We start from the raw sequence: 18,103 nt of genomic DNA on the forward strand, positions 1-18,103 counted from the left end.
AAATCTTCTAGATAAACCTTCTGGAAGAGACTGATTGTCAAGGCTGTTTTAAATTCGGATATCATATCCATGTGTCAAATTCCTTCCAGCAGGTCATTCCACAATCTAGGGGCAGCTGAAGAAAAAGTCCTCTGTCTGGCAGTTGCCAACCTAGTTGTGGCTGACTTGGGTGCACAGGATAGATTATACAGAAAGAGGTGATCCCATAGATAACCTAGACCTTACCCAGAAACTAATTGGCAGCCAATGGAAAGATTTTAATATTGGTGTAATATTATCACTCTTGGATGTCCCAGTAATCAGTCTGGCTGCCATGTTTTGAACTAACTGAAGTTTCCAAACTTGGTACAGAGATACCCCAATGTACAGCACATTGCAAAACTCCAGCCTTGAGGTCACCAGTGCATGCACTACCATCTTTAGGTCCTCCAGTTCTAGGGAGAGGTACATAACAGCCAATGTTGATAGTAAGCACTCCTTGACATTGCATCTATCTGAGCTGTCATGTGGAGCAACAGATCCAGAAGCACCCCCAAGCTGCAAACACAGTCTTTCAGGGGGAGTGTAACCTCATCCAGAACTGGTTGACATACCTCCAAACCCAGTTTAGGACCTTTGACAATAAGCACCTCTGTCTTGTCTTTGGCAGAGACCCGTGTGGGATGAGATTATTTAACAATTCTTGTTCATTTCCGTTCTCTATTATGGTTACCTCTCATGTTAGACAAGTATGGGCTTATGTAACAATACAACATAACATATTTAACCAATCAGTGTTTATTTCGATTCCTTATTATGGTTGCCTGTCACCAGTGGAACAGTGATAAATTATGAAGTGCTGTAACTATCCTGATATATTGATACCACCATGCATGTATTAAAAATGTAGGGAGCTCTGCTGATCTGTATGAAAAAAATACATTTTTACTGTTCTAGGTTCACCAGGAGTATGTATATTGTGAAGCTAATGACTCTTGCCCACTCAAGACCAAGCCATTTAGAATATATTGAATTACAACAGTCATGACTCATCACAACACATTGCTGCTAGAAAAATCCATTTTCCATCTAGCTCCAGTGGAAATATGCAATTAAAGTAAGAGGGAACGGAAGAGTTCAAGGATTGTGGTAGCTAATTTCATAATTCCTGTTAGACAAAATTCCTGGGGCTTAAACTCTCTGAGTCCTGGGCCCTTGCTGCCTCTCACATCTTTCCAAGCCCAGGACACATGAAGTTACCTATAATGAATAATGAATCAGAGCAATTCCTCCTTAGTCCACTGTTTTCTACAATGACTGGCAGCAGGCTGTCAAGGTTTCACATAAGAATCCTTTCCAGCTATACCTGGATATATGGGAATGGAATCTGGGCACTTCTGCATGCAAAGCATGGCAAGGTATATACATTTATGGAAGATTTTTTTTTAACATGGAGCATCAAACTGGCCAGTATTCACTATGATTTCTAAGATCAACCCAATGTTTCTGTTCAAAAAGAGCATTGTTTTACAAAAAGAGGGGAACATTTCAAAATACATTTCTCATTTGAAATATGGAAATCACAGCCTGTTCTGCCATCTTAAGACAATGCCCCCTCATTCTGCTGTATGTGTAGACCTTTGCTAAGACACCACATGTCACACTTACTCTTGCAAAGACTTGTATGTGCAAGATAGTGTAGGAAAGGAGGATGGTAACAGGGGAGCAAATTGTTTTCACCTAATTTAGAAAGCTTGTGCTTTTTTTCCTGGGGTCTCTTGTACTGGGCTAAGACTCAGGGAGTGATAGCCTTTATTAAAATGCTGCACAAGCCCTCTGGTTGCCAGGTCTCAGGGGACTGACTGAAGTCCCAGGAAATTGCTATATTTCCCTAGGTCTCTAGGCAGGGAGACCTAGCAAGTGCCAGATGAGTAGAACATTTGATGGATGGACTGACTGACTCTCTCTGTGTGTGAGAGAGAGAGAGAGGGAGAGGGAGAGGGAGAGGAGACAGAGAGGGGGGGACTTAATGTGGGCCAAGGACCATGTTTTCTCTGCAGACTCCCTCCAATCCACACCCAGCAGGCTCAAATAACTCAATTTTCCTCAGTAAAGGTAAAGGTAGCCATGAATGTCTAGTCGTAACCGACTGTAGGGGACAGTGCTCATCTCGGTTACTAAGCCAAAGAGCCAATTTGTCAAAGACAACTCTGTGATCGTATGGCCAGCATGACTGCATCAAACACTATTACCTTCCCAAGAAAGTGGTACCTATTTATTTACTTGCATTTGCATGCTTTCGAACTGCTAGGTTGGCAGAAGCTGGGACTAGTGACATAGGTCTTGAACTGTCAATGTTCCAACCTTCTGATCGTCAGGATTGGCATCTTAACCACTGAGCCACCACATCCTTCTCAACATAGTGAGAGGAAGTGACATATGGTGTGGATGGAGTGCAGTTAATTTCACAAGTTTTCACATATTCGGGGGGCTTTCCTCATGGTTTTGTTTTTGAGGGGGGAATGCCTGAAAAGCACACTGATTTTCCAATTTATTGTGAGAGCTTTTAGGGCCACATTTTGCCCACTCTTGCTTTATAGCTTGGGTACTGACACAGCTGGTGTCAGGGGTCAAGGCTCAATAGAAAGGGGTTTGTATTTGATGTACTTGAATGCACATTAGCATACAACATTTCACATATTAAAACCATTATGTGTATGGCCAAGCCATGTCAAAGTTTGGTCAAGGTGGCAAAAGGTATTACTGTAATGAGAGGGAAGACACAAGCTAGGAGAGGCTGTAGTAGTTTGTTTTTGCCAAGCCACCTGCGAAGGGCAACACTACACCCAGTCCTGACCTCTCCCTCTACTGAATTTACTAAGTGTGAAGTCCTTTTGTGTTTTAACTCAGTTTGCAGCAGCTGTGGTAAGCTGAGGACAAAGGGGGGGAAGTGGCAGAAAGAAGGAAAAACTAGGGCATTTTAAAAGTAGCTGAAAAAGTAGGATGTTAAAGGAATAATCTAGACTCTCCTTTCCATACCTGGACAGTTGAAAGGTATGCATTGGTGCAGCAAAAAGGCAAGAGTGATGTTTTAAAATTCTTCCTGGACAGAAGATTAAAATGTAGGACATGCCCGGGAAAAGGAGGATATTTGGTAACCCTGTGCAGAAGTGCTTGGGAGTTTCAAGCAATTAAACCTGGGAAAAATAAATTACCTGTCAGTGTTGTTGTAAGAACTGCTAATGAAATGTATGTAAAACAGTCTAAGAAAAGGAATGGACAAATTGTGCACTTCCTTAAGTTGTTGCATTGCAATTCTCATCAGCCCCTAACAATATTAGAGGTCCCAGAATCCTGGGAGTTGCAATCCAACAGCATCTGAAGAGCTGCACTTTCCCCTCCACTATTCTAAAGCTATGATCCTAAGCACACTTTCCTTGGAGTAAATTCCATTAAAGCTAATGGTCTTATTTCTGAACAGATATACGTAGGATTGATTGTGCTTATGCAGATGTTACAGTAAGTCTTAATTTTTAGCTGTTATTATCACCATAGCTATTGCTTACTAGTTCCTGTGTGTACATCTTTGGGCAGCTAGCTCTCTTTGGCAATGACAGCTGGCACAAAATATTCTGCAGTAACCTGAGCAGTTTGATGTTGGAAGAAGTTTCCTGGCTCTCGGGGCACTGCAAATTACAAGAGCTGAAGTAGAAATACTGGCATCAGCAACTCTCCATTTCTCACTTTTACTGATGGTGGCATTGATGGTCAGCTTGGTGGAGGCTAGAGAATACCAAGTGAAGAGCCTAGGGAGTCCAAGTGACAGCCTCCCCCCGCTTTTACTTTAGGGTTGGCTCAGGTTATTTTGTTTTGTTTTGTATTTGTACATTCCTCCTCTATGGCTGGGGAAAATGCAGAGAAGGGAATACATAGCACAGCATGCAAGATTTTGTTTTTAAAAAACCAACACAAAGAAAATCCCTGAGGAAGATGCGGATTTTATTTATATATGGTAGGGTCGCCATAGGTGACCCTGAGGTGATCCTACCATTATGTTTTCTTGGCAAGGTCTGTTCAGAGGAGGTTTGCCATTGCCTTCCCCTGAGGCTGAGAGAATGTGACTTGTCCAAGGCATCCAGTAGGCTTGAAGCTGAGCTGGGAATTGAACCCTGGTCTCCAGAGTTATAGTCCAGTGCTCAAACCATTACATCACATAACAATATGAACGATATTCATATCTCAACCTACCTCAAGGTGTGTGAGGGCAGTGTGCAATAAAATCAATTCAACCAATTCAAAGCAATTTAAAACTGTAAAAAAATATAAATGGACCAAAGGCCTATCAGGTTAATATAAGACAGTTTAGAATGAGTTAAAAGAGTTGACGATGACAAGGTCATCTGGTGGTGGGTATAGAGACAAATGCTACCTGAAATTTTTGTTTCTATCCTGACAACTGCTTCAGACATTTCACAGGCAGTGGTGGCAGGCCATATCAGCGGGGTGTGATTCTGCTCTATTTTTTAGTCTCTACATTAAAGGAGCAGACCAAGGGTACACAAACCATAGAAATAATGCAGTTTGACACCTCTTTAACTGCCATGGCTCCGTTTATAAAATTCTGGGATTTCTAGTTTTGTGAGGCACCAGCACTCTTTGGCAGAGAGGGTTAAAGACCTTTGTAAAACTACAGATCCCAGGATTCCATAGGCTGAAGCTGCAACATTTAAAATACTGTCAAACTACATTATTTCTAGAAGTGTAGACGCACCTCAAGGTCTGATGCCCTCCTGAAACCTGGAGCAGAATCATCACTCTGCTGACACTGAAATCACCAGCCATCACTGTTCATAGGACCTTGAGATACCTTGAGTTAAAAATTCAGAGCTGTCTATTCCTCAGTCTTTCCTGGAAATTCTTATAAAAAAAGAAACAAACAAAAAAGGTAGATGCATGCCAAGAACCCATGATTGTAGCCTCTGCAGCGAAATATCACCTAACGAAAATGAATGTGAGTCTCTCAAAGTGCTGCCCCATGAACTGAAACTTCTGAGTTATTGTGACAACGTGTGACTGATGGCAATGCAAGATGAGAATGCAAAAGCCAGATGGATCGCAGGCCTCAGGCAAAAACAAAGTACAAATAACATCCACTGATAACAAAAGGAAGGGGAGAATGCTTTAAGCCAGGAGCCAGCCATTCAGTATGCTGGACTCCCACTCACTGAGAAATGGAGATGCATATGAGTAACTGAAGAAACATTATTTTTAGTAGAGAGCAAGGTGAATGTAATGGCCTCAGCTAGTCAACTGTAATTCAGCTCTTATAAATCTTCCAATATTTCACAACCTAAAATACAGACACTCTTATCCAACCTTTTTTTTCTTTTTATATTTTATTTATTTGTAAAAACATTTATTCAATGCTTTTCAGCCCTAACAGTGTCTCCCCCACCCAAAAATCTTGTATACGAGATGTAGAATACCAAATGTGAAGAAAATTAAACAATAAAAGCAAAATTAATACACAGCTAGACTGATTGAGAAGATGGGAGCATCAAACCCATCTTCTGTTCCTGCTGCTGACTTGACACCCCCCCCCCCCCCATTTTGAGAGAAAATCAAACAAGCAAGCAAACAAACATTGCTGGACTGCAGCTGAAACATCCTTCAGTCCTAGCCAGCCTAGCCCATGCTGAAGCATCATGGAAGTTACAGTTCAGAAACAGCAGGAGGGCTACATGTTTCCTGCATATACTTCAAAAACACAAAAGGTACTGTATTAGAAAACATTATTATGTAGATTATTATATTGAAGGGCTCAAAATGATCCTAGTCAGCACCAGCAAGTAAAATGGAAGGCTGGTCACTAAGGGCTAGTACAGACAGTCCTAAAGGAGTGACTTGATGCCATCCCTTTGATCTCCAGATCAGGACTGTAGCAACCACACACCAGCCCCCCTATCTGGTGTTTTTCTGGCCCAAGAAGAAGTGGCAAAATGCTGCTACTTTTAGGGTGGAAAAAAGCAGCCCTTTCTGCTACAGCGGTGCCTTTTTGGTGCTCCTGTGGCGTGTGGTGTATAAATTGTGCTGCTGGACCACTGCAATGCTGCCTGCCGTCTGGGTGGGCAGGCAGGTTGATGTCAGCTTGGGGGCGGTCTTGGGATGTGCATCATCTAAACACCACGCCCCCATGCCATCCCCAAGCTAGCGTATTATACCGGTCTGTTTTACCACTAAGTAGTGTTTTGGGGTTCATGTATGTAAGGACTATACATATGCTGATGATTCTCTGTCTTTCCCATCTGATTGCAAGGAAGCTGTCTCTGTATTGAACTAGTGTCTGTTGTCAGTGATGGACTGGATGAGGGCAAAGAAATTGAAACTTAGCCTAGACAAGACAGATGTGCTCCTGGTCAGTCGTAAGGCAGACCAGAGAACAGGGACTCTGCTTGTGCTGGATGACCTTATGCTTCCCATGAAAACTCAAGCTCACAGTTTGGGTGTTCTCCTGGATTGAGCTCTGAGCCTGGATGCCCAGATTTCAGCAGTAGCCTGGAGTGCATTTGCATGGCTACAACTGGTGTGCCAGCTATACCTATTCCTTGTGACGTCAGATTTGACTACAAGTAACACATAATAATAATAATTAATAAAATATTTATTTCTAGCCCGCCTTTCCAATGATCAAGGCGGATTACATACACATGCCAGTACAGCATACCAATACAATATAAGACACAATAAAAACAGCAAAAACTTTACATTAAAAATTGCAGTAGCAATTACAAATTGCAAAATCTAGCTAGCTCGAAATACTACAACAAAAACAGTAAGAGAGGGGAGGGCTACATCGGGGAGAGCTAGGGAAAAGCCTGTTGAAACAGGTAAGTTTTTAACTCCTCCCAGAACTGGTTAAGAGAGTTGGCCGAGCGGAGCTCACCGGGAAGCGAGTTCCAGAGCTTTGGGGCCGAGATAGAGAAGGCCCTCTGCATTGTTATGGCATATTTTGAGCCTGGAACTCTCAAGAGTTGCTTTCCAGACGATCTGAGAGCGCGGGGCAGATTATATGGAGAGAGATGGTCCTCCAAGTACCCTGGGCCCAAGCCATTGATTAAATCTGTTTGGACTACTATAACACACTCTATGTGGGGCTGCCTTTCGAAACAGTTCAGAAACTTCAGCAGGTTCAAAACGCTGCAGTCAGAATGTTGATCGAGGCCAGGGAGCATGTAACTCCCTTGCTGAAACAGCTTCATTAGGTACTGGTTCTTTTCTGGGCACAATTCAAGTGCTGGTCATGATCTTTAAAGTCCTATATGAGTTGGGTCCAGACTATCGGAAAAACCGTATTTCCCCATATGAACCTGCTAGAACTTTTAACATCATCAGGGGAAGGCTTTCTCTTGGTCCTACCATTGCAGCCTCGCTTGGTGAGGACATGAGAGAGAGCATTCTTAGTGGCTGCTCCCACCTCCTGGAATGCCCTTCCATAGGAGGCTAGGCTGGCCCTCTTCCTGCTTTCGTTTTGCCAGCAGGCAAATATGTTTAGGGTCCAGCAGGTTTTTCATATGTAATCACTCTCAAGGAGGCTTATTACTGGAGTGTGTGCTGTGTTTAGTTATGCTTTTAACTTCTGTATTTTTAAATCTAATTTTATACTGTTTAAAGAAAATGATTTTAAATGTTTTAAAAATCATGTTGGTAAGGTTTTAACCAATTTTATCTGTGGGTCTCACACTTCAGGAGAAAGAAAGTATATCAAACAAACAAACAAATCCACATATGTTTGCCAATAGTCAAGAGACATCCATTCCCACTCATCTCCTATAGAAATTTTGCTCCTAGAAATCCATGAGAGGAGAAGAAAACTCAGTGGTGTGCAGACATTTCTTTAAAGAACAGACTTCAAAAATAGCCATAATGAAGCCCTCAAAAATCAGTAGCTTTCAAAACAAATTACTTGCCTATTTCCCCCCTCAAAGTTAAAAATAAATAAAATAAAAGCAGACAAAAAGCTGAGTGTTGTCTTTTTCACTCATCACTCCTCTTAGTCTGAAATAGCCATGGGAAAAAATATGTTCTTGAGCAGAAAGTGAGCAAACTGATAAAAGAAGGACAATTCCTGGACCCAGGAGGAGATTAACTGTAATCAGATGCATGAAATTTTCAATGTCAATGGTACGTAGCCAAGTGAGTGGTTGCCTACATACCTGTTCTAAAAGCCCTCAGTATTCTCCCAAAATGAAAAATAAGGACAGTGCTCTATCAAGCAACAGTGACCCACTCCAAATTAGGCTGCGAGAAAGCTGACCAGAAATCCTTTTACATCTGAGCCAATGGCAAGTGCTTAATGTGTTCTGATTATTGCTTAAAGTAGATGGGTTCACCCATTTAAAGAGTTTTATTAGTGATGAAAGGCAAGGATATGTGGTCTTAAAGTAAGCAGTACAGGCCTCTGCACAAAGTCAGCTGTATATAGGGTTTCCACTTGAGGATTGTCATACAGTCTGAGGCTTCTGTGCCAGAGATGTCATTAGGCATTAAGTACCAAACACAGTTGCTCACATAGTTTTTTGTGGGGTTTTTGGGCTACGTGGCCATGTTCTATAAGAATTTATTCCTGACATTTTGCCAGCATCTGTGGCTGGCATCTTCAGAGAATGCTAACTTGAAAGCGAGTGTATGTATGTGTGTGCGCGCGCACGCACACACACATACTGTGTGACACTGGGTGAGGAGGAGTGATTCCCATGTTAATCTGTGTATTGTTCTGTTGTTGATGGCCTCCTCAGGGTAGGCATATATGCTCACAATTTGTCATTCAAACACCACTACCCCATCACACAGCAGGAGCATTTTCCTGTTTGGAAGTTAAGACAGAAATATTAGCTAAAGGGGCTGTTCCTAGATCAAGGTGTGATGAGAAGATGACACCTTCTCACTTTTTCATTTTTTATCTAGCCTATTTTCTTTTAGCCAGAAAGTGGATGCAGGGCAGAGGAGAGCAGAAGGTGAGCCCTGGCAATACAATGGCTAGGAGGGAAGGAAGAAGACTTTTTGCAACTGCAGAAACAAATCAAATAAACTTTGCACATTATAGCAAGCTGCTACTTTACCAACTGAGTTGGAGATCTGTGAACAGCCCCTTTCTCTTGTTCAGAGGAGAACCCATGAAAACCGGAGAATTTGCACCTTTGTCTCCTAACTGGAGATGAAAACTGGAGACAAATTTGCACCCTTTTCCTCCCAACTTGAGATGATCCATGAAGACAAGAGGCATAGGACCAAACCCTGAGATCTGGCAACCATAGCTGTATAGGAAGTCCCATAATACAATCTCCTTTGTTTTTGTGCTTTCAGTAAACTGTAGGTGCACTGTTTGCTCACAGCCAGCTAAGACACAGATTCTATTCTCTGGGCATTTTGATTACATGGGAGTACACACAGCCATAACTATAAATCTTGTCCTTTAAAATCCATTTTGTCATTTACCAGAAGTCTTTTATTTGACACGTTCACTGCAATGTTTTCTCCTCTGTGTCACCCCCACATCCTCATCCTTTTGTTCTTGCTGTTCTTTTGCTCAGTCTGTAATGGGATCTTTCCAAAGAGGAGATTGTTAAAGCAACTTTACAAAATCTTTTCTCTGGATTAATTAATTCCTTTATTACAGATTGGTTTTCCATTTATTTCTCTTTTCAATAGAAACAGAAATTATTGTGTTCCATTCGGTTCTCATGTTGATCTTTGGAATGATACCTTACTTTGAAGACTGGAAAAACAAGTACGTGTGTATATGAATTAGGTGTTTTGCTAAGGAATGCTGTCAGATTGTGGACTTTTTTGTTTTCTGTTAGATTTTGTAAAGTTATTTAGCTTTCAATTTTTTTTAAAAAAAGAATACATTTCTGTTTAAACATAATGTAAAGCCATGACATTAGCACAAGGGTGATCAACTGCTGGATGATAGGAAGTTACATGAGGGTTGCACCACTCTCTCTCTAACCCTTGAACATTTAAAAAACCCCATCCAATGTTCCCTAGATGCTTGAGACATTTTGCTACCTTATCATTTTTGGGTCATCTGCTCCTGTAAAAAAAAAAAAAAAAAAAAAAAAAAAAGCCCTTTCCTAGGCCTAAAGTGGCCTGGTGGCAAAAAAAGTTTTCCCCTCCATACTCGCAGAGGGAGTTTGGAGACATTTCGGGGCTATTTTTTCATCCCCCCCCCCCAAAAAAAAATTGATTCCTGGAGGCCACTGAATGACATAACTTCCAACTCTGTTTGGTAGTTGCAGTCCAATTGTTGTCCCACTTTTTAAGCTGCTTTTGAAATGTTACAGTTTTTTTACTTTCTTTATTTTTCTTCCACTTTACCCCTTTGTCCTTAGCTCACTTCAGTTGCTTCAAACTGAGTTCAAAATGCAAAAACAGTGCACACTCATTTAGATCAAGGAGGGGGTTGTGATGGTAAGAAGAGGGGAGAGGTGGAATCTTGCCATTCCTAGTAGGCTCTGCCAAAAAGCAAAGTGACTGCAGCTTCCTCTAGCTTGTGTGGTAACTTTTGCCATCTTGACTACAGTCTGATGTTGCTTGCCCACACATATCCAAGTTTTCATTTCTGAAATGTTGGAGGGTATGGGGTGGCTATATGGGGTGGGCCACCCTTTCCCCATTCCAATTTTAGCAGCAAGAGCACAAGCTGCAGTGAGTTCAGAATTTAGAAATTACTCAAAATTTATTCTACCACACTTTAGAATTATATATATATATATATATATATATATATATATATATATCTGAATGTGCATCCTAATTTTGGTTCCACCCTGTATTGCTGACCGTATAATCACATAGACACGTTCGACAGTAACTGTCCATGACAGTTCTGTGAGAAAAATTAAATTGGAGTTTAGCTCAGATCATGCTAAATTATTTTTTTAGTGTTATGAATAACAGCTGTATTCACTTTGGGCTTATACACTTCTCTCCTCTCTTTCACTTGCACAATTGTGAGCTTCTGCTTTCATAGGGTTTAAACTTTTGAACCCCTGCTCAGCCATGGAAGCCCATGTCTGACCTTGGACAGGTCACACTCTCTCTGCCTCAAATGAAGGCCAATCCTCTTTAAACAATTTTTGCCAAGAAAACCCCATGATAGGTTCTATTTAGGGTCTCTATAAACTGGAAAAAGCTGGAATGCACAGAACAGCTGCCACAGACTTTAATTTTAATGGCTGCAACAACAAACTGACTACAAAAGCCTGGCATTTGCAGTTTGGCAAGGTACTTAGAATTCACTATTAGAGGGCTCTAGTTTCTTCCCTGAACTAGAACATGAGGACTCTTTCTTATAGCATATACAAATAACATTCAGATAATTCTGACAGATACTTTCCCCCTTTAATTAAGATATGAATCAGTACTGGGCATCAATGATGAAAATATGGATTCTTAGAAGTAGATTATGACCCCACTTCATAGCCTCATCTTATGGCTTGCTGCCACAGCAAATACATACTTTAGATCTCTATGTTAACTGCTGTGACAGTGTAATGTCACAATATATGACTGTGGTGTCAGCTAATGATTTAGTCAGAGGGGACAACTTATCATTATGCCAGCTGTAGAAAAATACAAAGCAAAACAGAGAACAAATTTCCCAGCTGCCCTCTCCCACCCATTACCTCCTGAAGGGAGAAAAGATGTGTAGGAGGAGGAAAAGCCCCATCCAGTATTACTCATAAGAGAATAGTATCTATGAAAGATACAGGATGGACAACAGGGGAAAGAGGAAGGGGGATATGCTATTCTATTCTTCATTCAGAATCCTGCCTCCCCTATCAACAATCATGAAGAAATTTTAATATTACATTTCCAGTGCATACTACTTGCTTAATGTCCATATTATGGGAGATTGATATTCTGCACTTTTGGGGGAAGGGCAACAAAAATGCCTAAATTTAGGCTTTGAGGTGAATTTCTGAGACCTTTTTGTCATGAAAGGGCTTTAATGTGTATACGTACTGTCTTCCATTGCAAATAATCTCTCTCTTTTTTCAAGGGAAATGTCACATATTCTTTTATATCACATATTACTTCTTTTAAACTTTAGAACAAGTGAAAATATGTGGCAGATTTCCCTTTTAACTGAAAGGCTATTTGCAACTGAAATAGTGCTTTATTATTATAATAGGCATAAAGAGTTCTATAAAGATGGCACACTATTGTGGATCTATAATTGATCTTCATAAGCATATTGCCCACCTATGGATTTTGGATTTTGTACTAATTGGATATGAGATAGTTTCCATTTAGTTATGGTTATATAGTGGGCCTTTGGTATACACTAGGGTTTGGTTTCAAGAGCCTCCATGGATACTAAAATCCATGGATGTTCAAGTCACATTAAATACAGTTGTGTAGTAAAATAGTATCCCTTATATAAAATGGCAAAATCAAGGCTTGCTTTGGGGGAGGGAATGGGGAGGGGGATATTTTCAAGCCATAAATGGCTGAATCCGTGGATGAGAATCTGTGGATAGGGACAGCAAACTGTACCTGTCAAAACATTTTATAACTCTGACCTTAATATGAATATTTATTTATAACAGTCTTTTTGTTCTTCTTCAGGTTAAGTTCAATGTACGCCTTTAGGCTGACTTCAGCTTCTGGCATCAGGCATCATGAAGGTATAAGATCCTCTTGAATGATTAAGTCACTGAGATGACTTTTAGTATGTGATTTTCTTTTATCACTTGCTATAGGACTGCCTTATTTCTTTTTTCCCCCTTCTGTGGTCACCTTGGCTGGTCACACATATTCTGCAGGTCAGCATTTTATTTTCCCCACAGAATAGACTTATATGCCATAGGATCTTCCGGCTCTTTCCCTGAATGCAATAGTAATATTACTAAATCTCTTCAGAACTTCTTCCTAGGACAAGTGGCCATCAAGAGATCTTTCAAGAAAAGCTGCTATCACACCACAGTGTTCTTGGTGTTCTCAGAAAACATTCAAAGAAAGAAACAGAAGACCGCTCCTCAAGTCACTATATTGTTCACCTTGTCACTGGTTTGATGTTACCATAGCAGCAGTAAAGTTCTCTTGATATATGTGCAGCTCAGTGGAGTTGATGACATCTGAGATACATTATTAGAACTGACCTCAGATCTCATGAACTACACTGAGCTGTGCACACACTAAAAGACCCACATCCTTTATTTACAGTGTGGTTGATCAATAAGTATCCTATCTGTGTTTAATGGAATGAAGGAAAAAGCAATAACTAAAAGATACGGACTTGAATGGAAGGGGCAGGATGATAAATTAGTGTTTCTTGTAGCATATAAGTATATTATGTTTTCTTTCATACTTTCAGAATTGATTTAAAGTATCACCAAAAAGAATCTAAATTCTTCATATTTTCAAAATTACCTTTTGTGGGTGTACTTTTTAAATATTAGCAGTAGCAATAGCAAGCACATTTCTATACGGTTTATCAATGGTAGTACTCCCTAAGTGGTTTTCAATGTGTAAGCCAATTGCCCCCAACAAGCTGGGTATTCATTTTACTGACCTACGAAAGGATGGAAGGCTGAGTGGACCCTGGAGCCCTGCAGGATCGAACTCATAACCTTGTGCAACTGTGACTGGCTGCAGTACTGGCATTTACCCAGTGTTCCACCAGGTCTCCTAAATATTGAGTGCTAACTGCTCTCAAGTTCACTTGGACTTATGAATGAGAGACCTCCAAGTCCCTCCATGATCTAGTGCAACACTCAGATCTTGCAGACTCAGGGCCATTGCTTTCTTGATTGACTGTATCCATCTGGAATGTGGACTTTCTCTTTCCCTACCGCCTTCTACCTTGCCGAGCATTTGTCTTTTATTTAAGTCATGTCTTTTCATGAGGCAGCCAAAGTAAGACAGCCTCAGTTTAATCATCATGGCTTCTAGGGATAATTCAGGCTTCATTTGCTCCATTTATTTGTCTTTTTAGCAGTCCACAGTATCTGCAGAACTCTTCTTCAACATTACATCTCAAATGAATTGATTCTTTTCCTATCTGCTTTCTTCACTGTCAAGCTTTCACAACTATACATAGACACGGGAAATACAATGGCATAGATGATCCTAACTTTAATTTCTTGTTGTTGTTAGTGTTGCCTTTGAGTTGACCTCAATTCATAGTGACTCCACGAATGAGATACTTGCAAGCCTGTCATCAATCATTCTACTCAGATCCTGCAGGCTCAAGGCTTGAGACTTCGTCATTGAGTCGATCCATCTAGTACGCAGTCTTTCCCTCTTTTTGCTACCCTTCACCTTTCATTTAATCTTTTCGTGTAAATCATGCCTTCTCATTATATGGCTGAAACATGATAGACTCAGTTTAGTCATCTTGGATTCCAGGGAAAGTTCAGGCTTGATCTGTTCTAGAACCCACTTTCTGATTTTTGTTTTTTGGTTGTCCATGGTATCTTCAGCACTCTTTTCCAGCATCACATCTCAAACAAGTTGATTTTCTTTCTGGCTGTTTTCATCATTGTCTAGCTCTCACATCTATACAATGGTTTGGATGATCAAAACTTTAGTGTGCAGTTTTATATACTTTCACTTTAGGATCTTGTCCAGTTCTTTTCATAGCTATTCTTCCAAATTCTAATGTTCTGATTTCCTGACGGCATTCATCATGCTGATTGATCCAGTGATTGATCCAAGGTGTGGAAAATCTTTAACTACTTCAATTTCTTTATCATCTAGTTTGAATTTATATACAATTTCCATAGCCATTATTTTTGCTTTCTTAATGATCAATATTAAGTCTGCCTGAGCACTTTCTTCTCTGACTTTGTTTAGTATATGTTGCAAGCCTGTGATGTTTATCTTAGATGGTTGATATTTCTTCACTCCTCCTTCCACTGAATCTAAACCTGTACTTTTCTGCATTAAAGTTGAACAAACAGGGTGATAGGATGCGGCTTTGCTTGCCCCCTTGCTGACTGAGAACCATTCTGTTTTTTTGTATTCTTGTCCTGAGCACAGGATACGCATCAGGACAATCATTATCTTATAACAATACCTTACCTTATTTTCTATAATATAAACATACCAACATATATACTGAAGTCCAGAGTCCTTGCCTTGGAATCACAAGATTCTGATCGATGTGATCCCAGCCCCACTTTGATGCCAGTTTAATCTATTCAGATCCTCCTTTGCCACAACCTGTTTCTTTCCCCTAACCCTTGTCTTGGAGGCCAGTACTATTTGCTTTCTCCATGTTTAACCATTTAACCATTTGCTTTAAAATTCCATCAAAAACTCTCCATGTTTTTTAAAACAATCTTTGTGTGATTGCAACATTTTTCATCGTTTTTCTTGGAAAGTGTTCACTTCTCTGTTAAAGTATAATTTATTCTAATTTAGGGCTCCCTGATGAATATTGCTGGCAAGAACATCTGGTTGCTACAAGCTGTTTCATGGTGGAACAAACTGACTTAGAAGAGGGTGGAAACTAGAGGGCTACATCTCAAGGATGTATCAGCAAATTTTCTGCATTTGCAAAGGCTTGGATTAGATACCATTTGAGATATTTTTGAAATACTTTGTGATTCTATTATAAATCTTCAAGCAAAATAGCCAGGCCAGTCTTCCTGGAGATAGGGGAGAATGGTTAGCATTTGTGTTTGTATCCTTCAGCTGAAATCCAATAATCTCACCACTCCCTCTATTCACTAATGCCAAAACAACTCTAACATAGTGTGCTCAGGTTTTCCTGTAATTCCAGCAGGTACATCTTTTCTCTCCACATCCCTGTTTTACTTTTTCCCTGCCACTCATCTACTCTGTCTTGCACTGATGGCTCACAGTGCCTCAGGCGCAACTCTTTTACAGAATAATCATTTGCTGCTTGAACCATTTACTGGAATTGGGAAATACCACATAATATAATTTTTACAAGTCAAAAGATACCTGAGCCCTCCACAAGCCCTCTCTCTAATCACTCTGTAGTGAGCCTCACATCATCCCAAACCGCCAGATACATTGGGTCCTTGGTACCTTTGGTATCTCTGGGGTTTGGTTCCATGATCCCCTGAGAATACCAAATCTGTTGATGCTCAAGCCATTATATGCAGTGGCATAATAAAATGGTGGTCTTTATATAAAATGGCAAAATTAGGGTTTGAGTTTTGATTTTTTTTTAAAAAAAATACTTTCAAGTCATAGATAGCTGAAACCATAGATGCAAAATCCAGAGGCTGATTGTACCTTAGCTGGTAGGCTTCCGAAAATGTGGCTTTCCAGTTCTGGTGGCTGCAGTGGCAGAGAAGGAAGGCAGGTTCTCCCCCCTCCTCCCCTTTACGTTCTTCACTCTCTCTGGCCTCTCTCTCTCTCTCCTGTCCCAATGCTCCATGGTTCTTCTAATAGTGCATTGTAGCATTGAAAGTGTCAGAGATGCCTATTGTCTTCTGCTACAAGACCCCTACTCCAGTTATACTCAAATTATTCCAAAAGAAGTCTACAGCATGGCCTGCTCCAGGTCAATCTGGATCAATTTGGACTTGGTTGGACTTCCACTTGATCCCTCCTTCACTATCCCTTGATCCTCCAGCAGCTGTAAGTTTAACTAGAGTTGGGTTGGGTGGGTTTTGAGGGTGAGATTGGCCTTTTGTAGGAGGATGTGTAGTGCCCTGTGGTTTTAGGTGTATGAGAGGGAAGGGTAAGAGATATTCATTGGATGAGAAAGTAGAATTGAGTTCTTACCTGGTGTGGATCTAAACCCTAGCCAGGCACAAAACATCTATAAAATCTCTTCAGATCTAACATCAACTCATCAAAATGCTGGCTCTGCTCCAAACTGTATAGGCATAAAGGAAGGGCGAATAGAACAGAATTATCTTGCTGGGGTTGTTAGGAGGCTGGTTAAATAATATTTTAATTCTCTGTTTCAATTCCTTCCATTATTTATGAAACTTTGTTGGTTCTGATTTTTTCTACTTCTCTTGACACTGCTTTTCTTGGTAGGATTTTAATGCTGTTTTTGTCTTATTGTGGATTTAAAAAATCTGTGGCAGCATAGCCTGAGAGCCCCTGGCACTTCATTAGTCACTTTAAGTCTTTAAGGTGCACTGCCATCAGTTGCCTATCTGTATTTCATCTGCCTAAGAAACAAAGATCTGCCAAACGAAATTGATTAGTCTTGGCTGAATTTACAACCCATGACCCACCCTAAATAAATAAAATATAATATAAATCTATACTTTATCTGCCTAAACCTGCTTGATAAAATGGATTAAATTTTAATATATGCCTGATAGGCCAGTATAATAGATATATTCTCCATAATTTTCTTCACAAAGAATCCTTGCAATGGTTGTGTATGTGTGGGAGGGTGGATAAAGATACAGACACAGATAAGCTATTTATGCACACTCAGAGAAGAAGAGGTACTAGAATGTTTCTCTAGGAACTGATTGCTGTCATTCTCAAATGCTCTGGAGAAGAGATTCTCCCACATTTCAGAAAAAAAATGTCTCAGATCTCATTAGCCAGCAACTCTGCAGAGCTTGGAAAGTTACTTTATGAGAAGGAAATATAATTAACATGCTCGAACATGTATTTTATGTTAGTAGCAAATGGAGCCTACCTACAGTCTCACACACACTCTAGAAAGCAATCCTTCCTGATGCTGGTTGGGTTGGGAACACACTGGCTGGGAGCATGTGAAGCAGGCACTTTATAAGACCCACCTCAACTCCCATGAGATGAGGTCCTTCTCTCCACTCACTAGTCTTCAGCTGCAACAGCATTTGGAATGTAATTTTCCTGCATACTAAATGCCCAAAGATTAGTCTGTGTATAACAGGAGCTTGCTCTTCTTCCTCTCAGCTTATGTTGGTCAGGGCCAAATAGTGCACTTGAAGAATATTGGATTTTGGCATCCCATATTACTCCAATACAGGACTGGATTTTAAAATCATTTTAGGGCCCCATTCCCACTTAGAGATAAATTGGTGTGTGATCCGAACCGATGGATCAATTTGACAGCAGAGTGTAGTTTCCACTACATTTGCCCCAATTGCATTTTTCCCCTACAAAATAATCTACTTGTGGTTCT

This window comes from Sceloporus occidentalis, unplaced genomic scaffold (assembly GCF_023333645.1).
Source record: "Sceloporus occidentalis isolate IW3139 unplaced genomic scaffold, rSceOcc1.0.p SCAF_5, whole genome shotgun sequence".
Lineage (NCBI taxonomy): Eukaryota > Metazoa > Chordata > Lepidosauria > Squamata > Phrynosomatidae > Sceloporus > Sceloporus occidentalis.